Here is a 15,491-nt window from a genome sequence, read left to right on the forward strand (position 1 = left end):
TTTAAAAATAAAATCTATTAATTAGAAAAAAACGAAATTATTTGCCCAAGCTTAATTCCGTATCGTGCACCAGTAATCTAAGTACCAAACAAGAATGGAGATCTTAGACTAGTAGTAGATTATAGGGCTCTCAACAAACAAGTCGTTAGCGATAAATTTCCTATATCAAGAATAGATAATATTCTTGACTCAATTTCAAGCAAAAACAAAATTTTTACTTCTTTGGACCTTACCCAAGGCTACCACCAAGTGAAAGTAGCCGAAAAGGATGTCCATAAAACTACATTTTCTGAATCTGAATACGGCTCTTACAAGTACTTGAGGGCACAATTTTGGCTTAAAACTAGTTCAAGTACATTATGTAGACCCCCGTTGCACCTGTTAAGAGGATTAAAGATTATAACTCATTTTGTTGATGATATTATATGCGTGGGAGAAAACGCTGAGCAACACTTAGCAACAGTAGCTAAGGTGTTCGAAAAATTCAGGCAAGGCAATTTATAATGCCAGCCTGAGAAAGTAAATTTATTTAAATATAAACTTTCATTTTTGGGAGTAGTAGGAACCAAAAGAGAGATATTCCCAGACGCGGATAAAATGAAATGTGTTGTTGAGAGCCTCAAGCCCCCCGGAACTATGAAAGAATTAAGGGAAATTTTAGGACTTACTGGCCACTTTAGAAAATTCGTTCGTAATTATTCCCAAATTGCGAAGCCCCTCATGGAATGAACCAACGGAAAATCTCATAGTGTTACTTGGTCCCAGGAAGCTCAAGCTTCGTTAGACTGTCTCAAAAAGGCACTCACTTCCGAACATATTTTATTACTCCATGATTTTAAAATCAGAAAGTTCATCGTTACCACTGATGCTAGCTCAAAGGGCATAGGCACTATCTTTTCGCAAAAAATGCCGTTAGAAGATCCTAACCAACTCCAGGGAAAACCACAGCAAATTGAAAAAGTCCTATGCTATTGAAGTTAAGCTTTATCAAAAGGCGAAGAGTAGTTATTCCACCACAAACTTAGAATTTCTGTATATTATTTGCCACTGGGACAAAATTAGGCATTGTGTAATTTGTAGAAAATTTATACTACGATCAGGCAATTAAAGCTCGCAGTACCAGTGCACATTTAACAACCCAACGGGCATTCTATCTAGATGTATTATGAAAATCAAAGACCTAGATTATGAATTCGAACATTTGAAAAGAAAACAAAATGTGGCTTGCGACTTTTTGAGTCAATATCCAGAAAATAGTCCGCCGGAAACTGAAGAAAATGAAGTCAATGCTATTAATGGTAAAAGCAAAGATGGATTTAAAAAAAAAAAAGTCAGGGACGCAGTAAAAGAAAAGAACATTAACTATCGTCACTTGTAATTGGAAAATATAAAAAGAAAGCAAAAAAAAGGACGAAGTGTGGGTATCAATTGTTGATTATTTTGGGAATAATAAAGCTTTACCGGATTAATTCAAAAATCTTACAAAAGAAATAGACAATTTTTACTATGACCTTGATGAAGAAACTCTCTGTAGAATCGTGACTGCGGAGACAAACTGAAACAAAATCACGATCATACTTGTGCTACAAAAAGACTTGGAAGGGTCAACGCTTGAATATTTTCTTCGGATACAGGCGGACATCTAGGAATTATGAAAGTGTTTCATAAGCTGAAACAATAATTTTAGATCCAATCGGCACTGACAAAACTTAAAGAATTTGTAAGTACATGCGAAGCATGTAATTTGAGAAAAATCCCCCAGCTTATCCAAATCCCCCAATGGGAAGGGTCCCAGTAGCAAAGTACCCCTTTGATATTAGCTTATTTGACCTATACGAGACAAGTTGATGCTTAACTGTTTCTAGCAGAGGTAATACTTGTATTCTTTCGGTTGTAGATCATTTATCAGGATTCACTTTCGCAAAAAAATTCAAAAATCAAGGTGCTTGTGCCACAAGTAAGGCATTTACAAAAATATTTTTACAATTTGGCATTCATAATAAAATTTTTAACGACAACGGGAGCAAATTTATTGCAAAAGTAACAAAAGATTTAATGAGTTTCCTTAATATAGAGAAAATTGTGACAGCGCCGTACGATCCAAAAGCTAATGGCAAAATAGAAAACAGGCATAAAATATTCTTAAACGTTCTAAGTTTTTATACTAAAGACAAATGGAGCGAATGGGATATACTCTTACCTAATTTTACCAACGTAATCAACACTGCTTATTCCGAAACAACCAGAGACAATCCATTTTATTTACTTTTTGGTCAAGATTTTAGAATCACATATGATGAGATTATTTAATTCCGGCAGTATTATAATAGCTCTGAAGATTATAAACAAGAATTCATGAATATGATGAGTAAAACTTATAAAATAGTTTGACAAGAGTTGGAAAAAGTAAAACAAACCAAGAACTAAGAAACCAACCCAAAGTTAAGGGGAATATAGATTTCAAAGTAGGAGACTTCGTTTACCTAAAGAACGAGGCGAAAACAGAAGGAAAAAAACTTTCCAACAAATATTCCGGACCGTACAGAATAGTCAAAAAGTACGATAACGAATATACTTTTAAAATGGAAAACCCCGATAGTGGAAGAACTTACAAGGCGCATGTTAGCCGAATAATAAGAGCAAAATTTTCAGAGAGATGGATATCCCATCCCTCTTATACTGATTTGTCAGATTTGGAAAATGTGCCCCCAAGGTAAAGACTGGCAGAGCTAAAACCCTTTAATTTCAAGCAAGACTATTTTGAGAATGACAGTGATCAGGAAAACTTTGAAGAATTATTAGCAATGGAAAATCTAGTTGTTCCTAAGAAAAATCCCTAATACCAGGATTTTTTCCTAAAATAAAAACACCAAAAAGTCCAAAAAGTTATTCATTGGCGAGCACAGGAGATTTAGATTATACAATATCTCCAAAGACCCAATTTTTCCCCGATAGAATTTCGACCCCATGTCCCCCCAAACGATTTCCAGACGATATAGTTTCCCCTGCAACACCAATAGAAAGGCCCATGTCTTTACAGGAAGAATCAAAGAGAGCTGTAAAAACCCCCGGTATTAATGTAAAGAAAACTCCTCCCAAAGATTTAACTAAAACAGACTTGAGAGAGGCTATAGATTTAATAAATTTTCCTATAAAAACAAGCCAAAGTGCATTGCCCGAAAATAAAACTCCCAAGGATGACCAGCAAGGTGAACATCATCATATAATTGTGTCCAAGGCCAAACCAAAACAGTGGACTTCATGGAGGGAAACCCTAGTGCAAAAAATGCCCCATCCCCCTGAAGTCATGGCATTCAAACAATGGAGGAACCCCGCAAAAACTTTTGATTCCTCCCAAAGCTCTCAAGAATCTTTCAAATCTCCCGAGTTGAAAACTCAAAGCGAGGACTTAAGGAATAAACCTTCTACTTCTAGAGGAGTAGAAATTTACGAAGGAAAGGCAGGTGATCCCTCAACAAGTGCCACCTCTGCAATTTCCAATCCAGAGTCATAAGAAACTAGTTACAAAGAGTCTGATGGTGAAGCAGATCATATAGTAGCTAAAGAAAGAGAAAAATCAAGACCGCCCTCAGCAGCCGCACACGGTAAACAAACTAAATTAAAAGGGCAATAATTTTTTAAAAAACAATACAAAAATTTTGACCTTATTTCGCTAGACAAACCGAAAAAGAAAAAACCGCAAGAAACAGAGGATAAAATAACGACACAGTCAGGTAGAACGGTTAAAAAACCTGACAGATGGAAATATCCCTAATTAATGTAAAGACAAATTTCAAATATAATAAATTTAACACCATAATAAATTTAACAGTGTGCAAGTAAAGTTAACCAAGTCAGATATTAATGAAATTAAAGATACAAGTGATGTCACAAACGTTGACGATCACAGAAAATAACCAAAGGTTGGAAGATCTCGGCCGACTAATACCGACAAGTGCTGTTGGACCACGTCTCGGGGTAAGCCCGGAGATGAACTCATGTCCCTTGATTGTTTTGTAATTTTTTTGTGTGTACACGACCGGAGGAAGGTATCCTTCTCAGTCTTTCAAGTGCAAGAGATAAGAATTTTTATGCCAATCAGGGCTAGTCAAAGCAACAATCAAAGGTTGAATAGAAACTTCAGCGAGCTAGTATCAAGTTTTCGTTTTTGAACCTCAGTATCAAGTGCTTTGAACGAGACAACAGTAAGTTCATACTTTCTTATAGCCCATCGAGGCAAAAAACAAGATAAACAAGCTATTTAACGATATTCGATTAGTTTATATCTATGACGTATACAACATTTGAGAGATCACTGTTCTATAGTTCTGTGATCAAAAATGTTGTTTAAGTTTCATTGATTTATCTGATGAAAACCATCGAGTCTAATTTTTGTGACATATTTTCGAGTCAGTCACGTTATATCTTACCTATACTTGACTCAGGTCCCTCAAATAGTCTATGAAAATTTGACCCAGGTCAAACTAAAATTGATGTCATCAGAGACAAAAAACAGAAGTTTTACTTATCGAGTAATCTCATTGCTTAAAATATCGAGTATGTTAACGATTTTTAAAGCTTAAATGATATCAGTCAAGATGTCTTGAAGTTGATTATTCTAATAGATCAGTTCATATTCAAAGAGTCACTTTAATTATGTATGACGACTACCCGTTACTCAATAAGGCACAAATGAACAATTTAATTATCTCAAGAATACTATTCTCTATGTGCCTCAATAATTTATTTAAGCTAGACTAATGGTTTATGCTGAACTTGAAAAGCACTGTACATCATTTAGTGGAAAAATCATTTCCCAGTTGACTATTAGAACGATATTTAACGGTCATTTCCCAGTTGACTATTAGGGAAAACTTACCGTGTAAAGACAACTAGACTCGAACTGTTCCACGAAGAAACCATAACGTAAATGCTTCGAAATTTCTGCCAGGACAAAAGGAGTGAAGGACAGTAATTTATACCATAAGGGTGTATTACACTAATGAGACGAAAGGTGAGGAATAGATGTGAATCTACATGTGTTACTTCCTAATAACTTGGAAAATTCAAAAATCCCAATAGTGAAAGCTTTTTAATGTAATCAGTGAATATGATGAACACAATATTTTAAATCATAAATACTTCTTGTTGTACCACAAGTAGAATTAGGTGTAGTATAATTATTTTATTCATTTTACCATTGTTTATTTAGTATGTTGTAAGTAACATATCCAGCAAAATCAAAAAAAAAACGAATGTAAAAATAGAATAGCACCTACCTTATTGGAAATATAAAAGTAATCAGTGTTAGATATAGAAAAAAAAAAATATCTAGTATAGTAACTAACCGAGAAACATAAATAATCTTAGTCCGATAGATGAATTTTAGATAGGGATGTAGAATAAAATAAGAAAAAATAATTGAAAATTTTTAAGCACTCCTAATAAGCAGTTACTAATGACGGGACGTCATTACTTGTTAGGATGGGTGATGTATACCAGGAGTAAAATACGATATATTTAAAATATAAGATTCTTTCCTTCTAAAGATGATTCGGGCAGAAATTAAACGTCCCCTAATTGAGTTCAAATACCGCTTCCAAGAGTCTAAAATTCTTAATCAGCAAAAAGAGAATTGCATTTCTAGCTTCAGTCAGACAACGACGCTAGTCATTCGAATTTCGCTAAGATAATTAGTAGCAGATAAAAATGCTACGTACGATATTTCTAAGAAAGTTTAAATGGCAAAAAAAACCGTGTGAATGCTTGAATCATCAAAAACATTTAAAAAAGACTATTGGACAAAAGATTTACATCCTTGGCCCTCTTGGGCTAATGGCGGGCATTCCTTACAGCGCAGGACGAAAGGACTGCGTTTGGGAGCGGGGTAAATGTGTTTTTTAATTTTAATATGAAGTCAGATCCAAAACGATTAGTACATCAGACCTAGGAGATTCAGACGAAATTATTGATTTTGGTCACAGTTATTGTCATAGACGTGACCCGTTCCTGTGCAACTAAGCATGTAAGTTCAATAAATCTATTGTATTTTTTATCTGTGTTTATTTCATTTATATGTCTGCGTCTAGTCCAATAATAGGTAATTAGTTCGTAAGTCTCCAAGGTAAATGCTCCCAAAGGAATCTGATCTCCAGATAGCTCAAGAAAGAAGAGGCCACATTTATATGCCTACATATTCAATTTTCTCTCATTAATTGAGAGCGGCACTAGCCTAGTTGACACAATCTACAGCGCTATAAGCGGCGCTATCGGAGAAACTTCTATCGCCAAATAAAAAAAATCTTTTACCGCTACAAACATTGATTTTAGCAATTTGAAAATTGCAACTCTTATTGCAGTAATCTGTTTTATTTCGAAGGGGGTAATAGGAGAAATTTTAAGGCAAATTCCTAAGTTTTGGGAGGGAGGATCTTCGGCAGGGAGAGGGGAATGCTTTTGATTGGGGAGATTTTTTCCTTTTTGTAGAGCTTCTAGAAAGGACCTCTTGAAACCCATTATCATCATTTATAGTGACATTGGCCCCTACACTGATCATTGTCCTATTCTCAGAATTGGAGCTATCATGTGAACTTGGAGATAGTAAGTTTGACCAGCCAGGATGGGTATCAGTTTCACTGGTATTTGGGGTGGGATCTGGGGGACTTTTTTTGGAGGACTTCTAATCATTGCCTATTGGAAAAAGCTTTAAACTAAAACAAAACTAAAACAAGAAATGATAATACAATAATAACAAACCGTCTGCACTCTACAGTGGGGAAAATTTCAGGATCAAAAGAAACACCACAGTATGGCCCTGAGGATGATTTGAGCAGGATTGGTTCGGTACGACTACTGATTAATTGAGATAATAGATCACCAGAAATTTATTTTAAATTTCTTAAAATGTTGCTGCTGTATTGAGATAAAAATCTATATAACTATCTTATAAATAAGATATTTATATCTTATATTTATAAGATATTGAATTGAATTGGATTGAATGGTTCCTCCACTCTTCCTGCAAGGACTCGGGAGGTTTCTTGCAATCACTACACTACTTGGTTCATACAAGATTTATCCGATTAATATCCTCTAAAAAGTTGCATATCAATTTGAGTCCATCAACACAATCATTCTTCAATCCTGCTCCACTTAGTATGTCACTACTCTGTCAAATTCTTTTTTCTCTAATAAACTGTCTAATATTCTTCCTCCTGTCTTCTGTTCCAGTGCATTCGAATAACAAATGTTCTACCGTTTCCTCATTTCCACAAAAGGCACATCTCGGATCTTCATTATAGAAACGGGCTCTATATTTCTGATGTCCTGCATGACCTGACGTTAGTCTGAATATCACCCTGGCTTCATACTTACTTAGCGGTCCATATATTTTCTTTTCAAATTGCCTTTCTTTCTTTTGTGTAACTAACATATTTGTTGAGAACACACGGCTGTCCTCGAATGTCTTTATTCTCAATTTCTTTATCACTTCTCCAATTTGATTAACCATCCTGGGCGTGATATCTACAAATGTTTGCCCATCTTCTGTGGATGCTTGTTTTGCTGCAGTGTCAGCCATTTCATTTCCATTAATGTTTGCATACCCCGGTACCCAATCCAATGTGATGGTTACTCTCTTTTACAGTAGTTTCTGTAATTCCTCATGGCAAAAGATCACTTCAGGAGCTACTTTATTTGCTAGATAAATATTCTTGATTGCCTCCAAACCACTTGTTGAATCCGAACAGATTCTATATTTTTCACCTGTGGGTCCCAAATCTATTATGTATCTCACTGCTTTGGCTATTGCAACTACTTCTGCTTGAAAAACTGTAGTTACATCACTTAATTTAATCAATTTAACTATATTCTTGGAGGGAATTACAAAAGCAGCCCCCTCTCTATTATCCACTTTGGATGCATAATTATTTATAAGATATAAATATCTTATAAATATATTTAAACTTGCCCTCTTTAAAAATGTATCATAGATGGCTCTTTTATTTTACATATTTGAAAAGTCTCGACGCTGCATCTTAAGAAATTAGAAGCACATGTGAGAATATAATTAGGGCTAGTCTACTTGAAATAAGGAATCATATTAATTAGGTAAGAAAGCAAAGGATCTATTAGCCTTAGGTGGGTATAGATGTATGAGCAGTCCGCCACACAAGGAGACATGTTAAGAAAACTATTCTTACTTCATAACATGCACAATAGCCTAATCCTAGTTAGGCAAATATATTTTACAGTAGGTCAGCAGGAAAATCTTTATCTTCAGTTCTTTCCTTGTTTTTCTGAGAAATTAATGGGTAAATTTTTGGCAGTTTATATTATTGACTTACAAATAAAGTGAACATACCACTTTAGGCTATGCTATGTCTTTTTATGCTCTATGAATAGGCTATAATAATCACTTTGATTGGAAATTCAAATTTACCCACTCTCATCCCCCTAATGTGCAAATATATACCCTGAATTGGAATGTATCATGATATCAATGGCAACATTTGAAATTGCAAAATTCAGGTTTATTTTTGTTGCTGACATTTGAAAAACTTGAAACAGTAAGAAAATGTTTTTGTTTGAGTTGCCTAATAAATAAGGTTTGAATTAAACTAGGCCAAGCTATATGTTTTTAACCACTTTTCAATAACTTAACTAGTGTTGATCACTTCTTTGTGTGGTTACAATTCAGGGTATATATTTGCATATTAGGGAGGTGGGGTGGTTAAATTTGAATTTCCAATAGAAGCAATTATTATATTTTTAAAGAGCATAAAAAAAGGCATCAAATGGTATGTTCACTTTATTCCTAAGTCAATAGTATGAACTGCCAAAAATTTACCAAATCATGAATTTCTTAGAACATATCTATTAACAGAGTATATACCAGCGATCTCCCCCCACCTGGTAAATTTACAGGTGGCACAATAATTTAGCTAGGATGAAAGTGAAAATACTATTTGATGCCCTTTTTATGTTTTTTCACAATACAATAATCACTTATGTTGCAAATTGCATCTTGAGCCCTTAAAAGGGCCCCAAAGGTATTTTATATGAATTATCAAAGAGCATAAAAAAGCATCAAATTATGTTTTCACTTTCATCCTTGCTAAATTATATGACCCCCTGCAAATTTACCTTGAAATTTAACCCCCCCCCCCCCTATTGTGCAAATGTATATCCTGAATTGTTGATGGAAAAGTTTCAAATCACAAAATTCAGTGCCATTTTTGTCAACAGCATTTGAAAAACTTAAAATGGTAGGAAAACAGTTTGAATTTAGTTGATTACTTATTTTAAAATGGTAGCATTAAGCAAAAGCTCTATTTTGGGTAGTTTTTTCTGTGCTTTTTTGTCTCTGATTAGTTAGAGTAACCTTATTACTTGGGAAATTTTGGCTTGGCTTTTAAAGATTTTTTGGACTTTTTTTTACTGTTTGTCGTTTTGGTTTTATTCGATTTCCGATTTTATTTTGAATAATAATGGTAATGATAATGTTCAAAGTGGTCTGCCAAACATTAGTAAGTGTAATGGTCGTTGTTTTATTTTCCAAGATCACTTCATCCCTCGAAATTATATTAAAAGCACTTTATATAATAAAAAATTATAGTGTGTATTAACTGTACAGGTAAATTGTAAAACAAATAATATTATCTATTTACTAAAATGTAAAAACTTTCCATTACAATATGTGGGGGAAACAAATAACAACATCTATAAGAGACTTTCGGGACATAAAATTATAATCAACAAGTAAAAAACTAACAATTATCTAGTTCAACATTGTAATAATGGTACTTGCTCAGTATCTAATCTAACTATTACAATTTTAGAAAATCTGGACCTAGAAAACTTTACTAAAGAAGAGAAAAATAATAAATTACGCAGATGAGAAGAGTATTGGATCCATGCTCTGGGTACCACCTATCCTTTTGGGCTAAATGACCGAGTTGCAAAATACAGAGACATGTCAAATGTAGTTGCTAACTGTATTAATGGGTTAACTGAGCACCCTTCTTTTAATTGCCCCACTAAACCTAAAAACCGATCAAGATGACATAGGAAAAATAATAAAAAGAATTATTTAGATTTAAATGCATTTTTAATCGATTTAGGTTACATATTTGAGATTAATGGAATGACTAGTTTAATAAAATCTTTAAATAAGTTATCAAGGAATAATTTAATAAAAGTATTCTGGATTGCAAAAAATAGTACAACATGTAACTCAAAAACTAAATTAATTTATGATGCAGTTTGCATTTTAGCTACATCAAAATTTAATTCATTATATAAAAAATCTGATAAAATTGTTAATAAGGATAATAGATAATATTTTTCTGTTAATTTTAGTTGTAAATAAAGAGAATATACTTGTTTACCGAGAGTCTTGAGCCAGTAAAGAGAGAAGATTGTCCTTTAATATAATATGTGGTATAAGGATAGTCCGATTTAAACATGAAAATTTTCAAAAACGATTGGTCAAATGCTTTTTAACTTTAATTCCATACTTAAAAAACTTGACAGGGAGAGTAATTGGAAACCAGTTTGTAATTGCAAGCAATTTTTACTGTATGTGGATCAAACTTATGAGCATATTGTAATGGGGGATTTGTCCATTATAAAACATTGGTACCTTAAAAATATAATGAAAATGGGTGCTAAGTTCCATCTTTTTTACCGCATAAGGCCAGCACATTTTTTTATGGGATTAAAGAATAATTTAAACTTATTTATTGATAATTGGTACAAGAAGGAGAAAACTAATAGAGATAGATGTCAGAATTGTATAAATTTGATTTTAACCAGGGTACGAAATAGTATGTATAGAATTAATCAAGCAGATTCTATGAAAAATTCAATATTTTATAATGCCAATATGAAACAAGCAATTGCTAATATACAGAATGAATTTATAATTGTACCAGTTGATAAAGCTAGCCATAATTTGTCAGAAACTCTATTGTGATATTTTATCAAAAGAGTTACAAACAACAAATACATACTAAAAGGCCCATATAGAGGAGAATAGTTTAATTGAAAATATAGAAGAAAGAATTTTGAAAAAATTCAATATTAAAATAAATGATAATGATAAAAAGTTTCCTTTCTTATATTGGACGATAAAATTTCATAAATATCTACCAAAACCACGTTTTATTGCTGGGGCAGCAAGGTGTCCAACCAGAATTGCGGCTACTGACCTATCTTCAATTTTAGGAGAAATTAGAAATAAATTTAAAGCATATTGCTCCAGAATTAAAAAAATTTCTAACTTTAACCCATATTGGAGTGTTAATAACTCGTTACAAGTAATAGATTCTTTGGCGAATGTTTCAGCTAAAAGAGTCAATTCATTTGATTTTACTACTCTGTATACAAATTTGTCACTTAATTTAGTATTCGAAAAATTGAAATTGGTGATAAAGAAATCTTTTCTTTTGTCTAATATCGGATTTTTGAAAATTGATACTTTTAATAAAAAAGCCCCATGGACGAATTTCTTTAAAAGTACTATTAATTCAAGATGTTATAGCTTGGATATGGTTTGTGATTTATTGGAATTTGTTCTGTTTAATACTTTTATAAGATTTAATGGGAATTTATATAAACAAACTAGGTATTCCTATGGGTGGGAATGTGAGTCCATTCATAGCGGACCTGTTTTTAAGTCAATTAGAATACGAATATATGATAAATAAAAATAGCTCATGCAATGTAAAATATAACCTTTCAAATAATAAAAGATATCTGGACGATCTCTTAGTAATAAATTGTGCAGAGTTTATTGAGATTTCAAAAAATGTTTATCCACGAGAGTTAATTCTGGAGCCTAGCTATGGGATGGGACACTCTGACCATTTCTTAGATTTAAATATTAATATTTCAAATAATAATAAATTAGTTTTTAAAATATATAATAAAACTGATGATTTTAATTTTGAAGTAATTAATTTTCTGTTCCTTGAAAGTAATATACATTCAAATATCACTTATTCAGCTTATTATTCCCAATTATTTAGGTATGCAAAAATATGCAGTAATTACACAGATTTTAAAAATTGATGTAAAAAGCTGAGCGAAAAACTGATCTCAAGAGGTTTTTCTGCCAAAAAAAATTAGTTGGCAATTCAAAAAATTTAGTTTTATGTATCATGAACTTTTAAGTAAATATACAAAAAATTGTAAAAAAATACTGAATGAGATTTTAATATAATTTCTCTTTCGCTTTTCTTTTTTGGAATTTTGAATTTGTAGATGGTTTTCAAACAAGCTTGAGGATCTTGAAATTTGTAATTGGTTCCAGATACCAATAAATGACACATCTGGACCAGTCTTCATTTGTTCCAGAATGGTCTCTGCTCAGTGACCTCTGGGATTTTATTAAGGAAACATTGAAACACTTTTGTATGTAATTTTTAATAGCTTGACTAGTATGCATGTATTTCACAAGTTTTACCTTACATAGAGATACCATATAGATCTTATGGTAGAGGCTCCACTGTGCTGGGTAAAGAAAGTAAAGCCTCGAAACCCATGAAGGCAGGTGCTATTTCTTCTGATGAGCCCTAATGGGAGGTTCTACTAGGAAATATTTCGCTAGATTTAAGTTGCTTTTGCTTGTAAATTTACAATGACTTACATTTATTGATGTTGACTTGGCATGGATTTGGACATTTCTATTTGGTTGATGGTTCGGTTTTACTGTTTGGTCCTAGGTAGTTGGATAGATGAGTAAGGTCAAAACCTCGTTCAAGTGCAAATTTGTCTCAATTGCTGGATTAGGACGACAGTTTTTTTTTTTTTTTTTTTTTTTTTTTTTTTTTTTTTGCCAAGTAATTACCTCTTAAACATAATATACTAGTGATATTTTTTTAACAATTTTTTAATAACTTATCTAGTGTTGATAACTTCTTTGTGGGGTTACTAAATGAAATACCTTTGGGGCCCCTTTAAGGGCTCAAGATACAATTTGCAACAGAAATGATTATTGTATTATGAAAGAGCATAAAAAAGACATCAAATGACATTTTCACTTTCATCCTAGCTAAATTGTTGTGACACCTGCAAATTTACCCCCCCCCCCCCTAGGCTGATGTGCATATAGGCGTATATACCTAGAATTACATTCTGAATCTAAATATAACTAGTAAATTTTTGTAAAGTAAACATACCACTTACTGCCATTTTTTATGTTCATTACAAATATAATAATCATTTTTGTTGGAAATGAATTTTACCCCCACTCCTATATATACCAATTCAGGGTATATATTTGCACATTAGGGGGTGGGGTAAAGTTTAAAATTACCTCTCATTTGTATCAGAAATAAAAAACCTTATATACCCCCAGGGAATAAATAACAACCCTTGCCCCTGAGGTTTGTGGGGGGTTGTCATCATCAAAGACCTAATTTCCAGAACTTGAAACTACATTAAAAAAATGGCCATCTCAAAATTTTGATTGAATATGTTTTGGGAATGGTGGGTGTGAGAGGGGGGTAAGTTGCCCTTCAATAATTTTTGACTATTAAAAAGGGTACTAGCCCTTTCAATTTCCAATCAAATAAGCCCTTTTGAAGTTTCTACTACAAGACTTCCTATAATAAACCTTATATGCCCCCAGGTCACAACTTACAACCCTTACCCTGATGGCTGTGGGGGGGGGGATTGTCATCCTCAAAGATCTAATTTCCAAAACTTTTTTTATATTTTAATGGGAAAAATATCTCCCAGTCTTCACAAATTTTGATAAGCATTGATCTTATTGTTTTTTTTCTTTTTTAAAGAAGGTACCTGTTAATTATACAGAACATGCTCATGAAGTAAAATTATGTTAATCTTAATCAAATAAACCAAATTATGATGAAAATATAATACTTTATTTTGTATAATAATATAACTTGGGCTATATATTTGCACACTAGGGGGATGTGGGGCTAAGGTAACCTACCTTTACCCCCATCTCCCTAATGTGCCAATATATAGCTCAAGTTATACAGGTCCAATGCATTCTCTCATCCGTTTTTTGTTTTTGTGGCTATGAAACTGGTTTTCATAGATAGTACATTATCCTTAGCAGACTTTCAGCCTCAGAGCTATCCACAGAGGCTGTGTGGGTCATACTAAATCTAAAGGTATAGTTTTGGAACCTTTCAACTATGCTAAACAAAATGGCTGTGCCAAACTTTTGATTGAAAAATCTTTAGGGAAAAAGGGACAAGGGAGGGGGGCTAGTAGCCATTTGATCTTCTTGATCAAATAAAAGGGACACCAGAAATTTTAGTTTCCACTCAAATGAGATCTCTCCTGATGTTCTAAAACTGTTATTTTGATACAATAGCCCCTAGATGGAAAAACAAATTAACATGCATTGTAATTTTCCTTCTGAACAAAATTTAACAGTTTTGCAGAGAGGGACCAAAAAGCTATACAATAGGATTCTCTGATACACCCAATCTAATGATTTGATCTTAATTAAAATTCTTTCACTTTTAAGGGGTGTTTCCTCCCTGTTTCAAAAATCAGGCAAATTTTCACAGTAAGCAATTTTGTTCAACGTAGTTGAACGTTCTGGAACTTCGGTCTTTGATGATGACAACCCCCCCCCCCAGCCCTCTGGGCAAGGGTTGTAAGTTTTGCCCTGGGAGTATATAAGGTTTTTATAGAAAGCATTGTTGTAGAAACTTCAAAAGGGCTCATTTGTAGGGCAGATTGAAAAAGGGCAGATTGTAAATTGAAAAGGCTAGTGCCTTTTTTAATAGTTGACAATGATTGGAGAGCAACTAACACCCCTCTCACACCCACTATTTCCCCAAACACATGCAACCAAAATTTTGAGATAGTCATTTTGTTCAATGTAGTTGAAAGTTCTGGAAATTAGGTCTTTGAGGATGACAACCCCCTCAGAACCCTCAGGACAAGGGTTGTAATTTATGCCCTATGGGCATGTAAGGTGTTTATAGAAAGCATTGACATAGAAACTCAAAAAGGGCTCATTTGATTGGAAATTGAAAGGGCTAGTGCCGTTTTTAATTGTTGAAAGTGATTGGAAGCCTTGACATTTTTATAGTAAAGACTTATGTGGGTACAATATATTATTATTTTTTTTTATACCAGGGCACTTTGTATCAAAGGAGTTGTTGTAAAAACTTCAAAAAGGGCTCATTTGATTGAAAATAGAAAGGGCTAGTGCCCTTATGTCCATTATGTATAAAAACTAAATGTTACCTTAAGATTAAACCAAAATGCACTGTGTTAATGCTAATTCCCAATAAGGCATCTCAGCAATATCCCAAGAACAATTGAGGTTATAAAGTTCAAACTTTCTGGGCTACTTCTGCTCTTAAAATTTAACCAAATCAAAATAGTGTAAGTGTATCCAAGCTATCAAAGAAAGTAGGAAGATTTTTTTTGCAAATGATATCAAGTTTTCTATTTCAGGTCAACTAGAGGAGGTATGAAACTAAATTAAATGCTGTTAT

The 15,491-nt window shown here is 33.1% G+C and overlaps 1 protein-coding gene across 1 annotated transcript in view; it reads left to right on the forward strand.

Moving 5' to 3' along the window:
- Positions 1 to 8,024: 8,024 nt before the first annotated feature.
- Positions 8,025 to 15,491, forward strand: part of Dcr-1 (Endoribonuclease Dcr-1) — a 73,987-nt gene continuing 66,520 nt past the window's right edge. The window contains exon 1 of the mRNA XM_089086152.1: positions 8,025 to 8,109. The gene's annotated coding sequence lies outside the window, so the exon portion shown is untranslated. The remainder of the gene's footprint in view (positions 8,110 to 15,491) is intronic.

This window comes from Artemia sp. Qi Xiang Cuo, chromosome 3, assembly GCF_049724085.1.
Source record: "Artemia sp. Qi Xiang Cuo chromosome 3, ASM4972408v1, whole genome shotgun sequence".
Taxonomy (NCBI): Eukaryota; Metazoa; Arthropoda; class Branchiopoda; order Anostraca; family Artemiidae; genus Artemia; species Artemia sp. Qi Xiang Cuo.